Source organism: Montipora foliosa, chromosome 9 (assembly GCF_036669935.1).
Source record: "Montipora foliosa isolate CH-2021 chromosome 9, ASM3666993v2, whole genome shotgun sequence".
In the NCBI taxonomy this organism is placed as follows: Eukaryota; Metazoa; Cnidaria; class Anthozoa; order Scleractinia; family Acroporidae; genus Montipora; species Montipora foliosa.
In genome coordinates, this window is record NC_090877.1 from 28,635,054 (window position 1) to 28,640,053 (window position 5,000).

General features: G+C 36.5%; 1 pseudogene; it reads right to left on the minus strand.

Moving 5' to 3' along the window:
- Positions 1-4,995, minus strand: part of LOC137970144 (large ribosomal subunit protein uL16-like) — an 11,261-nt pseudogene extending 6,266 nt beyond the window's left edge.
- Between the last annotated feature and the right edge of the window lie 5 nt (positions 4,996-5,000).

Below are 5,000 nucleotides of genomic sequence, written 5' to 3' on the forward strand. Positions count from 1 at the left end.
TTAATTAATCACAGGCCATAACTAAAAAAGCAATAAAATGCGGGGGTGCAACAACAAGTCCAGCAAATATTTAACTCCTTACCTGGAACACCACGACAAAAACGTGACTTAGGGTATGGCTTGTTCTTACAATAGCGGTAACTATAAAACAAAAGGGCATAAAATATTAGTCAAATTAAAGCTTGGACTATGTATTTACAACTTTATTATTTTGCCTGTTTGATGGAGGAAACCTGTCCATGCATTTCACCCTTCCTATCACCATAGTTCTCACCCCTAACATTTCATTCTCTGATCAGTACTACAATGTAGCTGAATTGCAAATATCCATCACACAACAATTCTACCAAGGAAAAACAAAGCAAAACTATTCTATCAATTTTTAAAAAGGGCTTGCAACTTGCTATTGCATTCAATTACCTCATTGTCTGCATAAAAAGGAAAAAATCAGAATTACTCTTTTTTCTTTTACCCCACAGTACAGCATCTAAAGATCCTAAAAGAACTTTGTTTGCTAATGGAAACACAATGTCAATTGATCAAGCAAAAATGCACATGCTTCTTTGTCTCCATGTAACAAATTGCTAACTCAATCTATGGTTTAACCTACATGTAGGAAAAGCCGTCGCGCCGCAAATGCACAAAGTACTACGTGTATGTGACCTTGTTGCTAGTGCTATGCGACCTTGTCACAAAGTTACATGTAGCTCTATTTTTCACCACAAAGTAAAGCGTGCAAGAACAAATTCACTGCACAACAATTTAAAACATTACAGGGAGAAGCAACCCTCACACTTATCTGGACAACTTAAGCAAATTATTGTCTCCAAAAGGCACATGAAAAATTACGACACTTTGAATAATAGGATCCTGCTGAAGCCACCTGAACTTTTCAGTTGTCTAGAAGACAAAATCAATGCATAAATGTTCCAGATAAGTGCAAGGATCACTTCTCCCTTTCCTCTATAACCTGCACTTAAAATTTATTTCAAATATGTAGTACAAGCCAAATCCCTCCAAACTATGACGGCAACAATTTCTGCATGTTTTGCAGTTCACATTTGTAGAGTGTAACCACACCTTATGCCCTTAGAGGCAGAGAACCAATAAAGCTTGGTAAATCAGGGCTCCAAGCTAAGTTTCTTTACATGTCGCCTTTTGCGACCTTCACTTATAAAAAGGTCGCCAGGGATACAATTTTGGTTGCCATTGGTGTTATTTTTTAAATAACTTCTTTCACTTCTCTGATACACACTGAGCCATATTAATTGAAGAGGGAAACTGCTGACCATATTGAGCCAAAGTCCGAATGGAATCGAATTCTCAGCCTTAAATGATGAATTTCTGTACAAACTGCTAATGATGAGCCCTTTGCTAAAGAGTTTTGTTTTCAAGTTTACGAGTAACAGACGCACCAGCCAAAGTGAGCGTCACGCTTTACTTCAGTACTCACATCCAAAAACAGAAGGAGTTAAATGCTCAATTTTAAATGATGAATGGCTATACAAAACTGCTAATGATGAGCCCTTTGCTTACAAGTTGTGTTTTTTTAGTTTACGACTTTCACTGGCATGACATTTGTTTATTGCTCTCAACGCTTCCATGTAAATTTCAATGTTAAAAAGGTTTAACATGTTTCACCAAAAGTAAACTTGATGAGTTCTTCTTGGCTTTAAAACACAAATAACTAGCCAGGAGGACTTTGTGCCATTAGAATAAGCATATGGTCATATCTTTTGCTCTGTTAATGACACACCGACCAGCGAACACGCAAATTATTTTCACATTGGTTGACCCCAGCCATCTTGGAATCTATAAATCGGAAAAGTAGGCTTTATAAAAAAATTAATCAAATCATCCAGTAAGTCTTATGAACTACAATATAAGACAAATAAAAATAAACTTGAACCACATAATTCGCATCGCCAAACGCTCCTATTATGATAATAAGTTTGAAAATGCTAAAAAGGACCTTAAATTAACTTGGAAATTGCTACAGTGATAAACAAGCAAACGAGCAAGCCTTCATTGCCTTCTTCCTTTACATGTGAAGGGAAGCCAATCACCAATCCCAAGGCGATTGCTGACAGATTTTGGAAATATTTTACTAATATTGGCCCAAGCCTTGCAAGTGCTATACCAGCAGCTAATTCTATTTTTTGTTCATTCCTCATCAACAATAACAATCCTATTACTCTAAAGCCAACTACTAAAACAGAGCTTGAGAATATTTGGAAAACATTAGCTTCTGGGAAAGCCCTTGGTTATGACAACATTCCAATGCATGTCGTCAAAAGCTCTTTTCACTTAATTTCATCACCTTTAGGGAATATTATTAATCAGTCACTGCAAAAAGGCATTTTACAAGACAAACCGAAAATTGCTAAAGTAATCCCTGTTTACAAAAGTGAGGATCCTTGTCTTTTTGTGAATTACAGACCTATTTCTCTATTATCGAATTTTTCACAATTTTTAACAGAGTTGTGTACAATCGGTTAATACAATTTGTTCAAAAAAATGACATACTCTACAGTTGTCAATTTGGTTTTCGGAAAACCCACTCTGCTTCTCTTGCATCTATTCACCTTATTAACAACATTGCATCTGCAATTGATTGACATGAGACCACTGCAGGGGTTTTCCTTGATCTCTCTAAAGCATTTGATACCATTGACCATCAAATCCTATTTGGCGAGTTGGAACATTACAGTTTGTGTATGTTTTTGAATTTATTTGAAACAAGCCGCCAAGTGCACAATTACAGTACTAGAATGGCCAACAATTATCGGCTACATTTTTGTCGCACTAACATCAAACAATTTACAATTCTTTATCAAGGTCCAAAAATCTGGAACTCTCTTCCTGGATCAATTATTAATTCATTTAGCTATCTGAACTTTAAGAAAAATAGGGTTTCTTTTAAAAAAACACTGAGTTAGGCCGCACAAGCATTGTGTAAGATTATTTAGATAAATGATATGCATATGAGGGGGCCCCTCTTATAAGCTCGGTGGTTTCTTGTGGTCTCCTCGCCACAATTATTGTAATATCCATCCTCTTTTTTTTAATATATATATTAATAAACATTCATTCATTCACATTCACCACACCGGAAACGATTGAGTGTAAACAAAGACAAGCCAACAAAAGAAAGACAATACAGGAGCTCATACATTTTGGGTACGTGTTGACGTGCATCCCCATTTTTTTTTTACGAGTTTACCCGGTTTGCATAATATGCGCATTTTTTGGGTATCTTTTGGTTTGCTTATCTCCAAGGTGCACTGTACATGCAGGATAGGGTTGCAAGGACGTTGTTTAAAATAACTGAAACAACCCAAACCTTTACAAAATGCTAACCTTAGGCTTAAACATTATTTTTTAGGCCTAATGTTAGCATTGGTAAAGTTTTGGGTAGTTTCAGCTACGGTAAAACAATGACCTGCAACCTGCAGTTTACACCCTCCAGGATGGAATAAGTTTATTTCAATCGGTTTTCAAGCTTTCAACACTTCGCAAAACCTACATCACAAAGCTGAATATTTGTCTGAGTTAATTAAATGCACTGTCCATGGAATTCTTTAAGTGATAAACAATTTAATCTGCATTGGTGATCATTTAGCGAGGTCAAATAAAAGTTAACAGTGCATCTGAATCGCTCCTACCTTTTCCAAGACTGCCTCAAAATGTCCTCATACACCTTATTTCAAAATGACCACTATTTTAGTATTCTTTTGTTTCCTTGCAAATTTACCCGTTTGAACTTGCTTCCAAACGTAAAATTCAAAATGTTGCTAGAAAGAAGAATGGCCCTTTTCAGAGCACAGTAGTAGAGCAAAACAAGAAACTTTTTAGACTCTCGCAAAACAAAAAGTTGAGTGATAGCCTTGATGACGCTTAAGTGTCATTTCAGTTCAAGAGTGAAAGTGAAACCACACTATCACAGAGAAATGTTGTCGAGGGGTTGAGCTTGGTTTACTTTCTGTTTTCTCCTAAATGCGGTTGGTGACCTACCTTTTTTTTGGCATAATTTTATTGTCTTACTCCTCCTCTTTGTGCAGTAAAAAAAATTAAAAAATTAACCTCAGAAAAAAAAGTCACAGGGAAAAAAGTATTCGTAGCCATCACTCGTGGACACAAAATTGTCTCCTCGGGATCACGCACCCGAGGAATATTTGTAGTCAGTGCCTTTTCAAGACGTGTGCCTGTGCCATAAAACAAACATTAAATTATTCCTTTTGAACAATACAATACACCTGTTTTGATATTTCAAAAATTATGTCAAAGGCCTGCTTCCTGTTCCTGCAAAACGTAACATGAACCGATGGAACAAACTTGTCCTTGACAGATGAAGTTGCAATGATTGAATGAGTGACTTGAGAAGTTATATCTCGTAATTGCACATTTCGAGTCACCATAATGTAGGGAACAATCGAGAAAAGTTTAAAGAAAATCGTACGACAGCTTCTATTACTAAGGAATCACCTTAACCCTTTAGTGCCCAAGGGGTCTCCCTTTGACGAGTAAAATCGTCTGGCGTTAGACAGAGTAAAATCTACAAGTCACTGTTGGGCATTAAAGGGTTAAGATGTAAGTAGTAAGATCTGCAATCACATCTTTTTTCTTTTTACTTCAAAATTCCCTTACTCAACACTGGAGTAACGAATATCAACCTTTCTTTTTAAGCAGAGCCCTGTTAACGACTTTATTTTCAAACAATGCCATCACTGACACTTTTCAACAGGAAAGAAAGCAAAAAACTTACCAACGGGCAGGTCTTCGCCCCATCTTGACAATGCTGGAAAGGAAAAAGAAAACGCTGACTTGCAATGTACACCTACAATACAGGACTCAACTGTACTAAGAAGAGACAAGTACATACATTTGTCGCGACACGAAATGCCTCCTTGTCACAACGATCAAGTATTCACAGTTAAAACGTCCCAATGACAATGATTTAAATAATGATAGAAATACCATACAGCTTGCCAATTGTACCG